We start from the raw sequence: 21,450 nt of genomic DNA, 5'->3' as shown, positions 1-21,450 counted from the left end.
GTCCTAGTATAAGAAGTTCACTGGTCATTAAACGAGGATATACACCAGCCTCTAAGTTTAAGTCAATGGGTTCAGGTTGCCGAAAGTCAGGATCTGCTAACGGCAGTTCCTCGGGAATATTAAGATCGATTGCAATCGGTAATGACGGTTGGTTTGTAACGACTGGGAATAATAAATACCTCTTCTATTGTTTCAAAACCTGATGTATATGACGAGAGCTTTAGTGTAGCTATAATTGCTGATGTTATTTTTCCTCCCATTCCAGACATTTCCATCGGTGACGACACTTCCTTAAGAGAAAGCAAATTTGCCATCCTCCTTGAGATAAGATTCACCTGTGATCCAGAATCTATTAAGTGACATGTTTGTAGTTGACCCTTGTAATGATACCTTGGCAGTTGCTAGCAGAACATATCCTCTAAGGTTGTCGTAGCCTGCAATGGTTACTGCGTCGGATTGCTAGTCGGTCTTTTGTGTAACAGTGAATGATGCCGTTGCTGGCAGACTCGACAAGTACCCAGTGACTCACAGTTTTCAACCTTATGAGCCGTAGACAAACAATTGGGCATGCTCCTACTTTTATAATAGCTTGGCGCCGCGTTTGGGGGTCCATTTCCTAAAAACGGCTACTCGCTCTAAGGTGATGTGGTCCTAGGTGACAAATCTTACAGCTCTCATTGTTGTGAACTGGCTGATGGCGGAGCGTTGTTGTAGGTTGTGCGCTTATCGTCTCCAGCATGCAAGCGCACCGCTCAATAAACTTCAGTACACTCTTTAACGTTGGAATTTCCGTCGGTCCATCTGCTGAATTTTCCAGAGCGTTTAGAGCCTGCTGTTCTCGTTTTTTTCTGATAATAAAACACAGGATCGCAGGATTCTGTTCTGATATCGAGGTTTTTAAGGTTATTCAAAGTATTTCGCACTGTATCATGTAGTACTCAAAGCTGTTGTGCAGACGATTTCTCTTATTGCAGCAAAGACTAATATTTTGCCGTTTAGTACCTGGCTTTTAGTCGTTGCCAGGTGTCGTCGTATCCGTCTTGTATCTGTCAAAGTGTTCCTTGCGTTAACGTGGAGTCAGCCTTGTAATATATGCAGCTTTTGGCTGACTGAGTATGTTTTATTATGCACAATAAGTCGTGGAACCGAGGCCAATCTAGATATACGCCATCAAACACGGGAATTCCGATCGGCGGTAGAGATATATTTAAGCTCATTGGAGCGTTGTTTCCTCGAAATAATATAGTGTATTCTTCATTTAAGGTCTGGAATTGACTTGCTGGACTTCTTCATCTAGGTCGCAAAACTGCTGCCATGGCGTCCATCGACCGAATCTTTGCCATAATTCATTATGAGCTGTTGGATCTGTACATTTTGGTTGTCTAGTAATCGATTGTGTAAATCGATTATTGTGTAACTTGTTCCTCTATGAATGAAGTTGACATAATAAATTCGTGTTTTGGAAACGAAGAATCCTGTGAAGCTGGATAAAGCTGTGTGTCCTGTGTAGCTGGTTTCCTGTGAAGCTGGATTAAGCTGAGTATCCTGGGAAGCTGGATTAAGCTGACGATCCTGTGAAGCTAGATTAAGCTGCGTATCTAGTGAAGCTGTATGAGCAATGGTTTCCAGGGCGGGTGGATGTAGTGTGAACTTAACTGTACTTCTTACCAGTTAGAGGTTCAGCTTTTGGTTGGAAGGGGGTGGCTAGAGTGTCACCAATGTTTGTGCCTAACCGAAGTGGACACTTCTGGGTCACGACGCTGGACGAAGGGGTAGTGAGCACTTGTCGCTGGCACGGGTGAGGTAATGAGACATAATATGTTGATCAGAAACTCTCATCTGCAGTGGGTGCGTCTGAGCGCCTTTACTGTTCCCAACTTGGTTACTGCTTGATTTGTTTGGTGTTCGTCATGTTGAGAACCCTTGGGCACGAACATCTTTCTTCACTTTAAAAATTATTTAATTTTTATTTTAAAGCCTCGCTTTAAAATTTCAGTCGCGCGCCCCCACGTTGAGTATCCATTTACTTTCTCTTTAGTGAATTTATTAAAAAATTTAATTGTTTTTTTAACTTCACATCTTCACTATTATACGTCGAACTTATTTTATTTTCACTGCTCTTTACTTTACACTTGTTTAAACTGCTCGATTCGATTCTCAGAAACGGAATGACTCTCTCGAGTTCAATGATCAATTATCAAGAGAATTATCTCAATATTGATAAAGAGAAAGACTCAAGAGAGTAGGAAAATAGGATGATGCAATTTGGCAATGAAATTTGAAATTGGAATTCGGCCGGAAATTGGAGTTTACGTTATCGGCTATGATGTTTACAGTATCCGTTTGATGAGTAGTGTGTTAAACTGATATGGGTGGGAATGATTTGGAGGCGTTGTAATGAAGTCTCGTAGGCTGGGATATACTCAGTCCCGCCAGGGTCTCTTTACCGAAAATATTTGTAAAGATATGGGACAAAAAGGTCTAAGAAGAAAATCGGTTGGCTGGCGTGAGATGTAGAGTGCCAGCCACCGGGGTACGGAGTGAGAGAAATAGTTTATTCGGTGTCTGTAGCAGAGTGAAAAGGGTCAGCGGTAACGCGCATTTGGGCCTGGCTCATAGCATTCGCTACGAGAAGGCCGAGAGAGAGGGGATCGATTATGGGGACAGCTTTTCCCTAGGGCAGAATTTATGGCCTAAAATCTAGGCATTTGTCTTCAAATATCTGTAGTTATGCGTGGCCAGCTTGGTTGTACTCTTTTCCAACGAGTTGTGTTAAAATCAGGCGAGAAATATTTTATGTTTATTGGAGAATTTTATTTCTTGGTTCATGTTTTTCTTAGTGCTCGCAATTAACGGGTTAGGTTAGGTCATGGTTTATAAATTCTAGCCTACTCTGGGCGAAGCCGCATCGAGGCCTTCGAGAAATTTCTCATTGCACGGGACTCTCGTTGGCCAAAATGCGGTTCACTCCACTCACTCACCCGTCTCGCTCTCACGCACACACACACGCGTGACTCCGGGTGCTCCGCCGCTGGTCCTGGGCCGGCACACTCTCCTCGAGGTCGTCTAGGTAAACTCCTTCCTGGGTCACTTGGCATCAGCGCGAAGGCAAAAGACTGCTGTTGTCCACATAAATTTGCTCTGCTCGCACTTCTGATCCCGTGCGCCGCCTTTGCAAGAGTCCCCTGCTTCTCGCACTTCTGGTCCGGTGCGCCGCGTTTTCCAAAAGTCACCTGCTCGCACTTCTGGTCCGGTGCGCTGCGTTTTCCAAAAAGAGAGACCTGTTTCTGATCCCGTGCACCGCCTTTGCAAAATGACTCCTCGCACTTCTGATCCCGTGCACCGCCTTTTCCCAAAGAGACCTAGTCAAGCTTTGCCGCCGCGTTTTGTTCAAGTTTTCGGCTGCTCTGGGTTTTTTCCACTTGTCGAAGTTTCGGTACTCCTTTTCTCTCGCTCTTCCCTTGGCGCGTGCCAATTTTCGGGGGTTGTTTTCCTCCTCGATCGCATGTCCTCTCTCGCTTGCTCCTGTGCGGCGCTGCACTTATCGTGGTGAATATTTCGTTGCTCTCCTGGTGTGTGTGTGTGTGTGGCTACTGTTGATGCGAGAGCGGAGGGGGAAAGCTTAGCTTAAGATAATTCTTGGGTACTAATACAACTACAAATCTTACAATTATTGGTTAAGCTTACATATTAAGTGAACTGTACAAAGTTTTTACAAAGTTATGCGCGAGGGTTTTGTTTTGTTGTTAGCTGCTGTTGTTGTTGTCGCTGGCTGCTGAGGTTGCTGGCGCTGGCGATGTTGTAACTGCTGGCTGGCGATGTTGTTGGCGCTAACTGGCGTTGTTGTTGGCGCTGGCGACCGATGTTGTTGGCGCTGTCGATGTTGTAGATGCTAGCTGGCGTTGTTGAAAGTTGAAAGAAATAGCTGAAAGAATAGCTCTCGCAGTCAGTCAGAGTTATTTGGAAATTAGCTCTTGGCTCAAAGTTGTTTATAAATTGGGAAAGCGCTGATTATTATGTGAACTAAGTCTATTTTCGGGTTGTTGCAGAATGGGCGTGTGTTGGGATCTATCGATGTAGTGACCATTTGTGATTTTGGTGTGTCTTTACCGGAGTCGGTGTATAAGTCCTTCTGTGAAGATAGAAGACATTGTTTGTACCAAGTAGAAACTATGTTGTGCATGTCAGCTTGTTTGGATTTTATGTGATTTTTAAAAAGTGTGAAGTGTCGTTGGCATTGTTGTTTCGGGAGTAGATGAGGGGGTCCATAAGTCATTTTTAGCTGTTTTATCAGCATTCTCGCTTCCTACTATTCCGACGTGACTGCGGATCCAAATAAGTTAGATTTTTGGGAAGTGGTTGTGACAAGGTTTCATATGGTTGGCAGAGAGGAAATCAGAGCAGATACTATGTTTGCCTGGGGCTTTTAACGCGATTTATACGGTTTTATGGATGGCTATAAGTTCACTGAGGGAAGAGTCCTTATTTGATAGATAAGGTTGGCCATAGAGCCGTCAGTGTAGAGAAAATGGTGGTTGGGGAGCGTGTTTTTAAGGTTTGGAAAAGTTGTTTATAGAATTTGAGAGGTGTTCTTGTTTTGTTATAGTTGGATAAGGAGGTGTTGGTAGCCCTAACTATAATTTCCATGTCGTATTTCTTATTATAGTAGTTTTTAATTGGTGTAAAGCGAAGGTGAAGTTAATTGTTCGGTATATTGTACTAGGATATTTGAATTTATTTTTAGTCAAGTGAGCTTACATTGGCTTCTATTAAAAGGTTGTTGGTTGGTGTTGTCCTAAAAGCACCTAGTGCTGATCTGGTTGCAGCGTTAAGTGATGTTTTTCATCGGCTGATAAGGTGTAACGTTCCCGTATATGGGCAGGCAGTAATCAAGTTTAGATTCGGAATTTATCATAATGCCTATTACTTCAAGGCCAGCGACCAGTTGGTGCTGTTTATGGATATGGGGATGGACATTGTGTTGGATAAGTGGGTTTCTTGTTGGCAATTATGTGTGGGCTACAATTAAAAGTAGTAGCTTAGTTGGTTTCCATTTCGCAAGAGTCGCTCGAGGCGTCTCCAGGTTAGTTTGCTTTCGTTTTGGTTTTTGTATTACAATTTTTGCTTGCGACTTTGAGCGTTGCGACTTTATACGACATTAGTCGTATAAAGATCTGCATATTTTCTGGAGGTAGTTGAACCTTGTTGCGTGGAATTGGTTCCTTTGAAGTGTTAAGGTCCTGGGTTTTGATGAAGTTTAGCGTTTTTATGGTTGTGAGTTGCGTTTTTGCTGACTGTTGAGTATGGAAGCGGGGTGGTTTTTATGGTTGTGAGTTGCGTTTGACTGTTGAGTATGGAAGCAGGGTGGTGCTTGTGTTACGTGTCCTTAAAATTGAGAGGGCTGTTCTGTTGAAGCATTTTGTTTTGTCTTCGTTACAGTAAGTGCAATTTAGAGGGCTTGTGCATTTCTCGTAGTTATTATGGTGGAGGTGGTAGTTATCTTCCCAGTTGTAGCAATTTTTTTTGGATATGCATATTTTCTGTACGTGGCCATATTTGAAGCAGTATGCATTCTCTTACTACCGTTTTTTGGTAGCCGAAAGTACGTGGGAATAAAATGTCAGAATATATGGGCCTTTCTCTTTAAGATGTCCGTTTTATTTTTTAAGAATCTTTTTAAAGTCGGTATTTGTTGATGCGCGACCTTTTAAAGTATGATGTTTTTGTCGATTTATCTAAGGTCGCTAGAGTAAATGATCCCTTTCGTACAGTTCAGGGAGTTATGGAGACTTACGACAACGTTCACGTTGAGTGCGAAAGCTTTAAGTTGCATTAGTATGCTGGCTTGCAGACTGGTTCTTGGTTTTATTAGGAATGTACCGTTTCTGAGTTCTTTGCGTTCGCCGACTTCACCACCACAATCAATATCAATTCCTTGATTAGTAAAAAGAAGATGTTTCCGAGGTTTGTGTTTAGTTCAGATCTACTATGAATGACATACTTGGGGAGTGGATTTTTTAATAGTTCTATATTTTTAGAGGGGCTATTAGACCTCGCCGTCCTTATTCTAATGAAACGTGGCTTCACTTGCGCGCTGGTTTAGAGCTGGTTTTAGAGCTTTTTATGAGTGGACATAGCTTTAATTGAGTGAGTTTCCTAGTTGCCCTTTGGATTGTTGATTGATAATGCACTTGCGGCTCAATCCAAATGTTTAGTCTAGATCTTGCGTCTTATTTCACATGGTAATTTTCATTGAGGGTCCAAAAGTGTTGGAACGAGTTGATAGTGTAACTTGATTCGTTCTGGATGTTTAGTCTAGACTTTGGGTGCACTTGCAATTAGATACAGGCTGGTTGGAGAACTAAAGTTGTCTGAAGGGTAGATTTTTCTTTTTTTTAGTAAATAAAGCTTAAGTATATACAGGAAAAAAGTGTTAGAAGAAGAGAAGAGATAGAAGTGTTTCGTTCCCGCGGGACTGCCGCAAAGCTATACTTCGTGGGACGGATGGCGGTCAGGTTGCCGCTCGTCCTTATGACTCGTTGCGTCGACTCCGTTCTCGACGCCTTATCCTTCAGGATGCCAGCGACTATCGCGTCCCAATTGCATTCGTTTTCCAGCATGCAGCTGATCACGTTGTCCGCTGTCAGGTTACAATCGGCTATTGTTTCAGCTTCGGCTCGGTTCAGATGAATAGTGGGCAGATGAATAACGCGTGCTCCGCGTCTTCGATGCTTCCTGTGCCGCAGTGGTCGCATAAGGAGTTTGGTTCGTGCTTAAACCTATGCAGGTATTCCTAGAAGCATCCGTGGCCGGAGATCATCTGCCTGAGGTAGAAGTCCACCTGTCCGTGTCTTCTCTGCAGCCAAGGTGTTAGCCTGGGAATTAGCCTGTGCGACCATCCTGTGGTCGCATTGTTCCCCCTCCTTTGCCATGCCTCGATCGTGCTACTGCGCTGTGTCCTGCTTCCTGTGCTCCCAGTTCTCCGTTCTGCCGCCAGCAGGTCTATCGGTGTAGTACCCGTCGTTCATGACGGTCCATAGTATCGGGCCCAGGACTGAGCCTCCTGTCACCTGGTACTCATGCTCTCCGAAGTCAGAGAGCACTCTGTCCTTGAAGTACTCCGCTACGAGGTCGATTAGGTAGTCCGAGATTCACATGCGAAAAAGTGCTTGCAGGACAAGGTTCCAGTTGGCAGAGTTAAAGGCATTTTTAACGTCCAGGGTGCAGACGAGGCAGTACTCTTTTGAGCCACCTAGCCACCTTTCTCCTTCGATTGCGTTAGCAGCCAATTGGGTGACCACTTGGATGGCGTCAATAGTGCTTCTTTTTCTCCGGAAGCCAAAGTGGGTGCAGATTATGCGCTCGAATATCTTCCCCGTTGTACTTAGCATACATAGGGGTCTGTGTGATGATGGGTCGTCGTTCAACTTACCCGGTTTTGGGATAAGCACCAACCTTTGACGCTTCCAACCTATAGGGAAGGTTCGTTGGATGAGACACGTGTTGTACATCTTCGTGAGTATACTCGGGTAGTTTGGCACCAATGTGTGCAGTGCAGCATTGGGAATGCCATCGGGGCCAGGGGCTTTTCCGATCTTGGTTTTCCTTAGCGCAGCCAGGACTTCGGCTTCCCTAGTAAAAGCAGTATCGCCTTCCCCGGTAGCTTGCCAAGTGAGGGGCGGCTGCGTGGCGTACAGGGTGGACACTGTTTGGCCAAGCTGTAAGTGGCCGATGGGGGTCGGCTGTCTGTTGAACTTACCCATGACCATCCTGTGTGCACGCTCGGGCCTATGTTTCAGCTGTAGAATGTTATTCCTTTGATCTTCGCTCTGGTGTATTGCCACCTCACCCTGCTGCTCGATGACCGTCTGTGCTAGCAGGTCCTGCGCCGCTAGGCAGTGATTTCGGTTGAGCTTCAGGCCCTTAACCATTCTGTTTGTCATTCATGGCTTTCCGGTACTCAGGGCACATCCTGCTGAGGGTAGAGTGCTCGGCCTCTCCTCCAGATTGGCCGCTTCTTGTGCAGATTATGCATTTCGGTTTGCCCTGGGTACAGGTTTTATACTTGTGGCCATCCTTGCCACATCTCAAGCAGGATTCCTGCGTGTTATTGGCTTTTGCCTCTGACGCTGGGTATCTGACAGACATGTGGCCTATTCCCATGCATTTGTAGCATCGCCTCCATTTTCTGTCTTATGCGGCAGGCGATCCATCCAACCCTGATTCTCCCCTTGTCGAGGGTCCGCTGCGCATGCTCAGGTCTGAGGTGGACCGTCACCGTTTGGGTTCCGCCATACGCCTTTCGCATCCTAGGTGCAGCGGCCGCCGGGATGTCACATTCCACCTCAGCGGACTTGATGGCTGTATGTAGTTTCTGCGTGACATGGTCTGAGGGTATCTGCATCTTAAGTAGCAGACTCCCATTGGCTGTCCTGCGCATGCCTTGCACACCGTCCTTAAGCCCCTGAAGGGTATGCTCGGTTTTGACCAGCTTGAGCATGTCTGCGTATGATCCTTCGGTGCAGTTAATGAGGATAGCGTCAGAGCGCTGATTCCTACGCTTCGCGGTGAGGCTCACGTGATCTTCACTTTCCCCAGTACGCGCTGCAGTCTCATGGGGCTTCTTGGTTTTGCGTCTCACCTGCTGCTACGGGGGTTTCTCGGCGGGACCATGCCTGGGTTCCCCGCGCCAGTATGCGTCTTCTCTATGCTGGTGCCCTCTTGCCTGGGGCAAGGAGCGATGGTGGTATCTGCTGGGTTGCGCTGGCGGTCGGACCCCTGGCGTGGGATTCGCCCAGCGTCGCACTGATCTCGCTTTGCAGCTTCTTCATTGCATGCAATGAGTCGACGACCTTCTTGTTGTTGCTCTTTGTGTCCGTGAATTTCACGATCATTTCGTCGAGCATCTTGCCCAGTTCATCGGTAAGAGCTGCGGCGTTTTTCTGTACCTGCTTCTTGTGGCTCCATCGATCGCCTCTTCAGGGATGGTTGGTTCCCGACTTCTCTTCGGGGTGGTTTGCTCATCGTCGTTACTGCCAAAGTTGAAGATTGGTCACTTTGGGAGTCGCTGACACTGGGTGGGCATCGGGTGTCTGCTCCATCCCCGTTGGCGACCGTTGCACCTTCTGTTTCATCATCTGAAACTTCTTTAGCAGCTCGTCTTTTGCCCTGGCAACTGCAAGAGCCTGGGTCTCGTTATGTCCAGACGATTTATCCTTATCCATCGCCAGCACTAATCGGAGGTCCCTCGGTGAGCCGGGATTTCCCCCAGTTACTGCCTGATGGGAGCTATACCGCTCCGGCTCGCTCCCAAAGCCCCGTTTGAGCTGACGGCGCTATCGCGGTGGGGTTGGAAATTAGCCGGTAAGTTGGACTTTTGCTCATTTACCCCTGGAGGCAGTGGCGAAGGTGGTTAGGTTGGATTAAAGGATTTAGAGACTGCTCTGACTTGTCTGCTTACATTTTTGTTTAATATCCCGGGCAACCGACTTCGTAGAAGCTCCCGCTTAGCCGCTGTAGAGCTCAGCGGGGAAAGCTTGTTGTTCAGCTCGCTGTTAAGCTTGCTGTTAAGCTCGCTGTTAAGCTCTGTCCAGCACTGCGATCAGCTGATCGATGTTGTTTGCATGTGCCGGAAAACCGCGCGTGTGCGGCTTGTGGAAGCTATGGGCAACACCAAATATATGTGGCGCTCTGGAGTGAAGCGTTGCTGTGTGGGTGCGGCCGAGTGAGGATGCCCCCCTTCTGTCCATTAAGCTTGGCCACCCGTTGCAAATGTAGCAGTGTGGTTTATTGGCTGGGTAGAACCTTCCTGTCGCGTCTGTGGTACGTACCTGCAACCTGAGGTGTCCCGCACTAATAAAATCGCACTTTTAGTTATTTAACACGGTTGACTACGACCAAAAACTCAATATATTAGCGTTCGATGTTAGGGCCAACTTAACTGGGTGAGTGTCCGTTGGGTGTGTGATTCTGAGGTGTGTTGGGTATAACATTACATTTTCTTCTGTTAATCGGATTTGGTAGATCGTTCACAATTTCTGTACTTTTTGGTGTTTCTTCCTTTGACTTTACATATTTTACTCTATGGTATGTTTTTAAATTTATACAATAAGTACAACAAATTGCTTATAATAATGATAGCAAAGGTTGTTAAAGTAATTATTTGGAATACATTATAATATTTTGTGTGTGATTCTATTATCTCTTTCGTTTAAACATAAAATAATGGTTTTATTTTTGTTACATTATTATTTACGTATAGGCTCTTTGTGTAATCTAACATTGTATTTGAAAGAGTGAATTCACCCAATTGTACAGAACAATTAAGGCTTTTAACAAGGTTACTTCCAATATAGAAATTTCTTTATTAATGCAATTTTGATTTAACAATGTTTTAGGGATATTCCAAGTCAGTGTTTTCTTATCTAAATATTCCACTTATACATTCATTAAATACAATTTTTCCTGTTTCTTTGTTAAATATTTCATCTTCATATGAGTAATATTTGTCGAATATATTTTCTATTAAAATATTGCTATTTTCATCGGGATAAAGAATAATTTCAAAAACGGTAGATTTAACTATTTCTGGAGGAATATGGGAAATAATCAAAATTTTATTTGTGTCTGTTTTAAGCCAAGTGGATGTTTTGATTTGAACAATTTCTCATGGTTCATGTTTTTCAAATAATCGTGTTTTAATAATTTTAGGTTAAATAAACCTAATCTTGTCAGCTTCATCCCTAATTCGATATCTTCTACATATTCTGTAAAGTGTTGTGAATTAAATATTAAAACGCTGGCTTGTCGCTTCCTTTCTCCGTCTTCTTTTAATTTATTAATACTTCAATTCCTTTATTTATAACATCGATAATAATATTTAAGTCAGTGTTCTGAACACTAGTATCTACCCAAATATTAAGTTTTTGTTCCATCTTATCTGTATTGTATTGATCTAATGTTCCGAATAAATATTTGTAAACTGATCCTATAATATTGACTAGACCTCTCTTACTACGTTTTGCTATTATAATTCCATTGATTTCTCTTTTAAATTTCTCTACTAGATATTTGATTTGGATAATGTCATTAAATTCACTAGCTGCTTTTAAAAGACTTGTTGGTTTGGTTTGTTCAGTTTTTGTTATTTTTAAACTTAAGTTATGATATTGATAATTAGTCGGGATTTCTATTGATTCGGTTTTAAATTGTTAGTTGAATTGCAGAAGCTAATATTAAGGAGAAAATTATTGTTTTCATTGAGTTTTTGCTGAGTCCGTTTATTTCCTTCCGTTTGCCTGGAATTATCATCGTATTTTCTTTTATTAATTTTGAATTTATTATTTTCTTCATGGTTCCTATCTTCTTAAATGGATTTGTGGTTTTAGATTTTACCAAAGGTGCTTGGGTATATATTGTATCCACTTCATAATCATGACGTTTTTCATTTAATTTTTCAATTCTATTTATTTTATTTTCTTGTGTGTCATAACCAGCAGTTCCTGCATACATAAATATGTCAGCTGGTATTTGATTTGTAGCATTATGTTTTTTTATGATTAGAAATATACAGAATTAATTCAAGCTTAGAATATGTGTTCTCAATGTCTGTTGTTAATTAAATTTTTACTCCTTCCGAATTTAACCATTTGTGCAAGGCTTCACACATTAATGCTGAATCTTTATCGGATTTAATTTCTTCTCTTTTAGCTTCTAGACAATCTTTACTTGTGACTTCTACTAGAGTAGCAAATTTTGAATATACGTCGATAAATAATAAAAATTGTTGATTACCAACCATATAAATATCCATGACAAATTGTTCTCTTATATTTTGAATTTCTGGAGAGGGTTCAAAGGTCAATTTGGTATTTCTACGTTTTAGCAATGTTGCAAGTTTCACATTCATTTATTATATTCTGGATTGATTTTTGATAGTCAATGTTTGTGGGGAAGACAACAAATATGCCACCCTTATATTTATAATTAATAACGCACGAATAGGTAATATTAAAATGTATAGCGTTTATTCGGAGCGGCAGACGGAGTGGGTAAAGGCTCGGCTCCAAGAACTTCATATAGACATTTGCAGGCTTACAAAGTAGTTGCTGAACAGATAAGCGACAGCTTGAGTGGTATAAGAAAGAAGGCGATGAAGATAAGCAAAGAACGCTGCAGGTGCCGTCGTACACCTATACGCGCATGACTAGGCGCTGGCGATCTGCTCCGAACAGTCAGGGAAAAAATATTTTTCTCTAAACCATTTAATAGTCTTTTCGATTCCTGGGTGTAAAAATTCCTTATGTCGTTTCAATGTTGTTTTTATTTACATTTATAATTTCCACAAAAGCTTTTTAGAATGTAAGAAACTCTGAGTCATTATGGAAATATATTGCACTCCTTTTAGTACATAAGTATTCTTTGATTATTTCTTTTGCTAAAGTCTCTCACAATTCTTTATGATATAATTAATTAATTAATTAGTTTGACTTGTCGGGAAAAATAAATAAATGGTCTCTCGGTTATAGAAATATAATTTTGGTTGTCCTTTTGAGCACTTACACTACTGGCTGTTTCTCCTGGAATGGTTTCTTTTTCTATCTGAAAACATATTTTCTTCTATTTTAGTCCTAGATAATGCGTCAGCTACATAATTTTCTTTTCCTGACAAATATTTAATCTGATAATCATATTCGTTTAATTTTATTTTCCATATTTGTAGTTTCATATTTGGCTCTTTTGTGTTGCTTAACCAAACAAATATTTAATCTGATAATCATATTCGTTTAATTTTATTTTCCATATTTGTAGTTTCATATTTGGCTCTTTTGTGTTGCTTAACCAAACTAAAGGTTTATGAGCGCTTAAAATTTCAAAAGACCTGCCGATAGATATGATCTAAAATATTTGGCAGCCCTTACGATTGCAAAATGTTATTTTTTTATGGTAGCGCAATTTATTTCGTGTTTGCTAAGAGTTCTGCCAGCATAACAAATTGATTTATGATTTTGTGACAATACTGCTCCTATCGCCATGTTGCTTGCGTCTGTTGTTAAAGAGAATGGTTTACTAAAGTCCGCATAAATTAAAATGGGGTCTGATGTAATTAAAACTTTCATTTTTTTCAAATGCTTCTATGTAAGATTTATCTTTGATATTAATTGTGGCGGCTTTCTTTAATTTCATTATCATTGGTTTTAATTGGCAATGTCCGGTATGAATATTCGATAAAATCCACACAATCCCAGAAATGATTTAATTTGTTTTGGGGTTTTTGGTATTGGGAAATTTATAATAGTCTCATCCTCTCCTATATCATTTTCACCATATTTTATCTCCAATATTTGTTGTCATTATATTGATAGATGACCCTGTATCTATCATGGCTCTAAAAAGTTTTCTTTTAATCATTACTCTGACATATGGGCAACACTTTCTCTATGCGAGGCAATTTGCTGAAAACACTTTCTATATCCGAGGCAATTGGCTGAAAATTACGTCCATTCTAGTCTGCACACTGTCATTCTCTCCTTGTCTTTTAACAAGTACATTCGAAGAGTTATTTGACGTTGATGCTTGGAAATTTAAAGGGTTTTGGGCCCTACCTTTGTCTAAGTTTCTCCTATACTCATGATAATTTCCCTGACTTTGAGGGGAAATATGGTTGGAAATATTTGAATTATTATTATTTCTTAGATAACTATACGAACGAGAATTATTCCTTTGACAACAATAGTTTTGATGTGTATTTCCAGAATTCCTTCGACTATCGTATCGTCTAGGTTTATTATTATCAAAAGGGTCTGCATCCCAATGACCTAAAACCATTGCTGCTTCTTTTAAATTGACAAGTGTTGCTATATCTTTTTTGGACAGAGAGTTATACAATCTATCAGGAAGTTTTCTTTTGATACAATCCATAATTGTTTTTTTAAAGAGCTGAATCGACGATGTCCTCCAATGGCTCCATAGATTATGTGGGTTTGATGAACATCTTGGGTATGATATAGTTGGAGTAAGTACTTCACTCTGGCAAAATAGCGTCTTAATTCTGATGGACTTCCATCGAAATAAGATAGCTCCTTGATTTGTTCGATTAGCTCAGACATCTGCAGTAATACTGGTAGACTTGCCATGTTTAATGTTGTTTGTTTCTTAATTTTGTTTTCAATATTGGCACGTTTATTTAAACTTTACCGAATTGACCGAAATGTATATTTTTATTTTTGTTTCTGCGTGCGAAAATTACACATAGATTCTTTAGCGGAGCTCGATATTTCTCGTTTTGTATATTCACGGAATTTTCGCTGTTCAGGATAAACTAGTCGTTTAGTATTATCCTTTACTTGATCAGTACCGGTGACTTTTTAAAAGGACTTTAAGATCCTATTGACTGCGCCAATTACAAGTTTGCACCATTAGTTTAATATAAAAATAAACTATATTTAATTTATTTTCAAACTGGTTACAATCTTATTTTGATGTTGGAAGAACACTTACATGCTATTAACAAATCTCTAACTAATCTCGCTTCTTATCATAATCTTCTTCGACGATCATACCTCGGTTTTGAGACTTAGAGCTTTTTATGAGTGGACTTAGCTTTAATTGAGTGAGTCTCCTAATTGCCCTTTATAGTGTTGATTGATAATGCACCGGCGGCTCAATCCAAATGTTTAGTCTAGATCTTGAGTCTTCTTTCACAAGGTAATTTTCCATTGATGGTCCAAAAATGTGGGAACGAGTTGATAGTGTAACTTGGTTCGATCTGGATGTTTAGTCTAGACATTGGGTGCACTTGCAATTAGATACAGGCTGGTTGGAGTATTAAGGTTTTCTGAAGCGTAGATTCTGGGGTGGTGCCTGTGTGTGGGTGTATCAACATGTGCATAGAGTTATGTGGAGCTATGGATATGTCACTATCTTATATTATTATATTAATTTTTGGAAAAATTATATTAAAAAAACGAATCGTTTGTCACTATGCCCTTCACAGGATCACTAACCCAGTCGTCCTAGCCATGTCCTTCTGTCTGTCCGTCCGTATGAGCGCGGAGAATTTGGAATGCAGATTCCTGGGGTTCTTGCGCAGCCGAAGTTTATTTCAGCAAGGTTCGACTCTTACTATATTTCTCTCTACTATTTTGCAACCTAGCACTACAAAAAAATACTCGTAATTTAATGTGCTCGTCACGTTGTGTTGACAATAGTTTATAATAGTTTCTAAAAAAGCTTATTCTAAATATAATTTCACAAATTAATCAATTAAATAACATTAACACCATCAAAAATTAAAATAAATTTGTGCCTGATTTTAATTTAAAAACAGAAATTGAGCTATTAAATTTATTATACTCTTAACTCAGATAGATTTTTCTTTAAGGTGTCTGGTTAGGCAAGATTTATTTTTTTAAATTTATTGTTTTTAGATTGTGTGGGAGCTGGTTCCAAAGACGAGCAGAGTTAACAAAAAAATTAAATTATTTATCCTTCGGGAAACACTAAAGTTTTACTCGGAAAAAAGGTGCGAAGGATCCTTAGTGTGTATTATTCTATGAATCAATGTCAAACTCGTTAGATCAATTAAAGATTTGAAGTCTAGTCTGTAATTTTGATTGGTAAAGACCGAGATATGGTCACGCGGTTTTTTTAATATCTCGCAATATTATTAAATGCGACAATCATTTTCCTAAAGCTAACTCCATCACAGCAACCAAGATCTTCAATACCATGCATTAGGGATGGGGTCAGATAAGTTTTCGCAAATAGGGATCTAACTTCGAGGGGAAGATATAACTGAAAGACGTCGAGTTGTCTCAAAAGCCCGTATGTTTTCCCTACTGCTCTATGTATGTGGTCGGTCCACATTTAGGTACTGTTGAACGTGACCCCATAATTGACTTCGCGGTCAACATACGGTAGCAGCGTAGAACTAATAAGAACTGGATGTAAATTTTCTGTTTTAATTTGTTTTTTTTGTGTATAACCGTTCGCTTTCGCCCGTTCGCTTGGGCCGGGCCTGGAGGGCGATTATAGCCCGGGCTGAGGACTTCTCGCCGGAGGCCAATGCGGGTCTCCACAAAGGAAAACTTTCGCACTATCGTGAGTTGCGCAAGGGCAGTCCGAGGTTCGGCTGCCAGACAAAATGGCGGTACTTCTCAACGCCGCGATGCGACTGCTGGAAGTTCCCGAGACGAGTTGGACGCTGTAATCCGGAACGGACTCACCGGGAAATGCTGAATGTCGTCAGCGTCGACTGTGATAGGCGATTATGGCTGGTCCTCTGTGCGGGTCGAACGGACACCGGTTGCTGGCAGCCCAAATCGTGGCTGGTATTTATGGCGAAGTCGCGCAGAAGTCCGTGGAACTCCCAATTAAATGTCCCGGGGCCCTTTGTGTTGGTGCCCCGGCCGCCTTTTTAAAAAAATTTAATTAATAAATAACGAACTAACTTGCTAACTTTCCTATCACTCACTTTAATTTAGTTTTCAGCACACAAAATGTATCTTAGAACTTCCAGCTGCATCTGCTTGGTTGGACAATATGGCTGCGACTATATTAATATCTGCTGATCATGATCGTTCCTCCCCCGCCATTTTACAGAGCCTCTCCCAAAATTGGGTCATTGAACACATGAGTGCCATTTAAGGTATTCTCAGAGCGAACCGGAATTAATCCTCAAATGGCCAGATCGCCCGCCAGTTTCATCCCGCTGCTGCAGCTATCGCCCTGTCGACCTCACCTATCGACAGAGTCCCTCCCATTATCGACTCCAATTGCAACATCGACCAAAGATTTCGAAAGGTGCTACCCGGAGTTTCAGAAGAGCGACGAAATAATTGGTAGCTTTGGAGATACGATGGGACTCAACACGGCACTGATACCATCCTGCAGTTCAATCGGCGGCTAACGCGGGGCCCTCGCATGACGGGAGGTATAGCAGATGTGTTCGCGATGCTCGTATACTTTGTTTGTCCTTCTTTCAGATCACAACCGGATGTCCTTGGCGTGATACAATTCCTTACTGCGGCCCTAGAGGTCCTCTAGGAAGTATGCATTGCTGCCGACGGATTTGACCACCCTGGCTTTTAAGAACTTGAGAGCAAAGATTTGCTGATATCACTCAGCACGAAGTTGCGGCGGAAGACTTCTTGGCCTGGCTTGGCGAGCAACGTACGGGCTCGCTTATCATAACGTTGCCGGCTCGTCTCGTATGCCCCCTCCAGTTGCTTCTGCACGCTGGCGTAAATAACCCGAAGCTTGTCCTTGGTCTGCATTCCGGCCATTTCATGGTCGACCAGGGACCTAAGTCGTCTGGCTAGCTTGTAGCTGGAACCGTTGAGAAACATGTGATGACGGCTAACAGCGGCGCTTGTTTTGTGGCTGAGTGGATAGTGTTTTGGATGGCCACCTCAATCTCCGGCAGATTTGCATTCCATTCTCGGTGATCTTCGTCCAAGAAGCTTCGAATTGCGGCCAAGACATTAATGTTTACCCTCTCCGTGGCAATGCTCTGTGGTGAATATACTGGAGTTTTCATACGCCCCGAACTTGTAAAATACCTCGTTAACCAGGAAATTCACTACGTTCGGGGCCGTCGCCTCCTTCATCGCCTTTAAGAAGGTGTACTTCGAGAAGTGGTCCACCACGATGAATATCCAGGCGTGTCCACTCTTGGACCTCGGATACTTGCCCAGAAAATCAATGAAGAGTTTCTGGAATGGCCTTTCCGTCCCTACCCTTTTTCCGATTCCGACATGCATCCTGAAGTTTGGCGCTTTGGACTCCTTGCACACCTCGCAAGCCGGACGAATTCATGCACCTGGATAGTCATTCCTGGCCAATAGAATTGGCGTCACAGCCAAGGTCTTCGACATCCCACCATGGTCAGCCTTGGGGAACGAATGAGCACGCTCTATCAAGCTGTGCGTTAGGCTTTGCGGGATCCACAGCTTCCATTCTGATCCTTTGCGCTTGAAGATTAGTCCGCCGACCACCTTGAGGTCTGGTAAGTGCTCCCTGTTGGACTCCACGTCTTGCACTAATTCCGTGTAATCCTCCGCATCAAATTCGTACGTCTCGAATGCCAGTAACTCCGTTGGATCTATCCGGACTTCCTCGATAATGCGGGATAGAGTGTCGGGGACTACGTTCTCGTTGCCTTTGCCATGTTCAATGCTGAAATCGTAGCCCTGCAGCTGGAGAGACCACCGTGCGAGTCGTCCGGACAGATCCTTCATTGTCATCAACCACTTTAGACTGGCGTGATCAGTAATGCGTGTGAATGGCATCCCTTCCACATACGGTCTGAACTTCCAAATGGCTAGGATGGCCGCCAGGCACTCCTTTTCCGTGACCGAGTAATTCCCCTGGTGTTTGTTCATCTTGGCCGAGAAGAACGCGATAGGCTGCTCGTCTCTGTCCTGGTTCCGCTGAAACAATACCGCGCTGACGCTAGCTTGGGATGCGTTGCACTGAATGTAGAAATGTTTCTTGAAATGCGCATGAACCAGGACCGGCGCGCTCGTCAAGGCCAGCTTCAGGTCATCTACTGCCTGTGTGGCGCTGGGACTTAAGGAAAACTTTGTGTTTCTAGCCTTCTTCAAGGACTTGGAGAGTGGTGCGGCTAGCGTAGCGAATTTCTTGCCGAACCGTCGATACCATCCCGCTGTGCCGAGGAAGGCTCGTACTTCATTCACTGATTTTAGGAAAGGCATCTTCTGAATTGCCGAAACACGTCCAGGATCCATCCGCAGCAGTCCACCTTCGACTATAAACCCTAGGTAAGTCAACGATTTGAAGCAAAACTTCGACTTCTTTAACCCTATGGTCAATACGGCTGCTTTCAGACTATAGGCTATGGCATCCTTAATGGTCAATGCGTTCAACTTCCGGACATCCAGACAGAACCTGTCTTTCCCTGGCTTCGACAATACTGTTGTGCCCCTTACCTCGTCCTCATCTTCCTGCTCGGCGTAGTGCTCCATCTGGCAGGCATGGATTCCTTCAGCTGCCTTGACGCCTCTCGCCACCGCCTTCCCTACGACGGCTGGAGTTAGTCCGAACGTGCGCCAGAAGTCGACTCCGAAGTAATCAGTTTGTTCCAGGTATGGGCAAAGGAAGAACATCACCGGCTTACTTACGCCTTAGTACTTCACAGGCAGCTCCAAGCGTCCGATAATGGATCGATCCTCGCCAGAAGCCGTCAGGACTACGGAAAAATACGGTTGGTCGGTAACTCCCAGCGTTTCCACGAGCTCTCGACAGCTTTTGCCGCTTTCGGACTGCCCAGCCGACCGTTTTCCGCGCAATCGGGACATTTCGGATAAATCACGCCCGGTCTGCTCGCAATCCTGGAATCCGTGCTCCGCAGCCCGGCAATTCCAGCAACCTGGCCTGAATGGTTTTCGGACACGTCCACGGAGCTCGACGACCGAAACTCCTCTCCACTTCGACGCACTCCTCCCGAAGTTCGTCCACCGTTAGTACAACCATTGCGTAAACGAACCTAGATATTTTGTTCCTCAAACCCTTTTTCACCACCTTCACCAACTGTCGCTCTATCATTGGTTTTTTCAGGCGTGAGGCGAGTTGCTGTATGGAATGGATGTAGTCATCCGCGCTCTCTCCCGGCTGTTGCTCACGCTGTAGCAACTTATGCATCCTTTTGTGTTCCGCCTGGTGACCACAGTGCCGATCCATCAGAGCCCTGCGCAGCTGGGCCCAAGTGTTCACTCTAAATTGGCGTACGTGTACCCAATACCACTTCTTCGTTCTGCCCGATAGGAGTACGTGGAAGTTCCGCAGAACTTAATTCCACGGGCACTGATGCTGCCGATGCAGGAACTCTAGACGGAACACGGAATGGCCATCGTCCTCGCTGCCGAAGGAGAGGTTCTAGAGAGGTTGCCGGCTCCCGCGATGGTGTACAACCGCGGCTCGTCCCGGAAATCCGCCGTTCTTCGGTCCTCGATGCGCCACGGCCGTGCGTGGGGATCACTTCTGCCTGTCGGATGGTACTCCGGTTCCTGGCTCAGGCTGCTGTCGATCCCCGGAGAGTCATTTACCGGCGGTCGAGGTCGCTGCATGGGCGGCAATTCCGGCAGCCTTCGATAGCATCCTCCTGTCTCCTGCCGCTGATGCATTTCCGCTGGGCCATTTGCGCCGACTTCTGGACGCGACGAAGTGGGCACCATCGATGCTTGGCTACCTGCGCTCTTCTGGAGCGGCTGCGGACTGCTCACGGCTGTCCTAAGGACGTCGTTCAGCAACTTCGTCATGTCCATGAAGCCGTTCTTATCTCCTTCCTCAACGCCTGGCTAACTACCAACACTTGAGATGCGCGATAGGTTTGGGCCGCTTGTGCCAAAGCTGCGTTCATCGCCGACTCCACCGCTGTATCCAGTTCCAGGTTCAGAAGAGTCCTTCTGCTCCGAAACCAGAAGTTGCTCCTGTTGCTCGATGATCGCCTTGAAGTCAAGGACCCTGGGCCACCGATGGTGTACCAGATCCGCCGGTTGATGATTAATCCGATCCACCGCACTACCGCGTACCGGCGTTCTTGGTAAACCCCCAACCAGCGATATCCGCGGCAACTCAGCAGCACCCTCTATGTCCGTGGACCAGACATCGTCATTTTCGTCGCCAGGAGGATCCATCGACCTAAGCTGGTGGCCGTGCCTATCCCTGGTAATAGTTGCCAGTTAAGGACATCGGCTGGTTTGACTCCTGTTGGCTTTTCTTTCCCGTCCTCTTATTTAATTTAAATCGAGGTAACGGGTTGCCACGGGTCACGATTACGCAGTTAAGTTTACAACCGACATAAAATTAGAAATCCAGGACGGCGAGAAAAACTTAGGAACCCAACATCCTACCAAGAAACATTTTAAATAAATAAATAACAAAATACAAGCTTTAAAACTACTCTATCACAGAAATTATTACAGATTTTCTTCAGTGTCTTCCGTGATGCAAATCTTGGTTTCAGCCAGGATGCCATCACCGGTTCACTGGTAAACCTCTGACCAGGAGCAATTCGTCGGCAATGTTCGCCGACCAGCCTCACGCTCTATTTCCAATTTCCCTACGCAGCTGGCTTCCCCGTAACCACTTCCTAGCGATTGCAATCTGTGTTGCAAGCCACAGTTCAAGATGACGGGGGCGTCAGGGTCATAAATGGGCGAGACGTCGTTGCCTCGACAATTTATTTTGTTTAAATTGGGCGCCAATATGTTACGAACTGCTTTTTTTCGGTGGCAGTGCCGCTAGCTCAGTCTTATCTCAGGGCAGAGTACCCCTAATGCCACAGCTCGCAACATAAATATAGACAACTCCGCTGTCTCACATCACTAAACTATCGGTCATCACTAAGAACAAAAATGTAAGCAAAGGTAAATACCTATCAATATTGACGGAAAAAGGGGTCAAATTTGGTGGCTATTGATAACTTAG

At 43.7% G+C, this 21,450-nt stretch overlaps 1 protein-coding gene across 12 annotated transcripts in view; it reads right to left on the bottom strand.

The window, feature by feature from the left end:
- MFS17 (Major Facilitator Superfamily Transporter 17) overlaps nucleotides 1–21,450 on the bottom strand; it is a 579,815-nt gene that overhangs the window by 534,631 nt on the left and 23,734 nt on the right. The window contains exon 1 of one of the 12 annotated variants that reach the window (XM_070998719.1): nucleotides 14,562–14,579. The exons of the other annotated variants lie outside the window; for them this stretch is intronic. The gene's annotated coding sequence lies outside the window, so the exon portion shown is untranslated. Of the gene's footprint in view, nucleotides 1–14,561; nucleotides 14,580–21,450 lie in introns of those variants that run through there. 12 annotated transcript variants of the gene reach the window in all.

Source organism: Drosophila suzukii, assembly GCF_043229965.1.
Source record: "Drosophila suzukii chromosome 2 unlocalized genomic scaffold, CBGP_Dsuzu_IsoJpt1.0 scf_2c, whole genome shotgun sequence".
NCBI lineage: Eukaryota > Metazoa > Arthropoda > Insecta > Diptera > Drosophilidae > Drosophila > Drosophila suzukii.
Note: the sequence above shows the minus strand (reverse complement) of the source record. Positions and strands in the feature narration are given on the sequence as shown.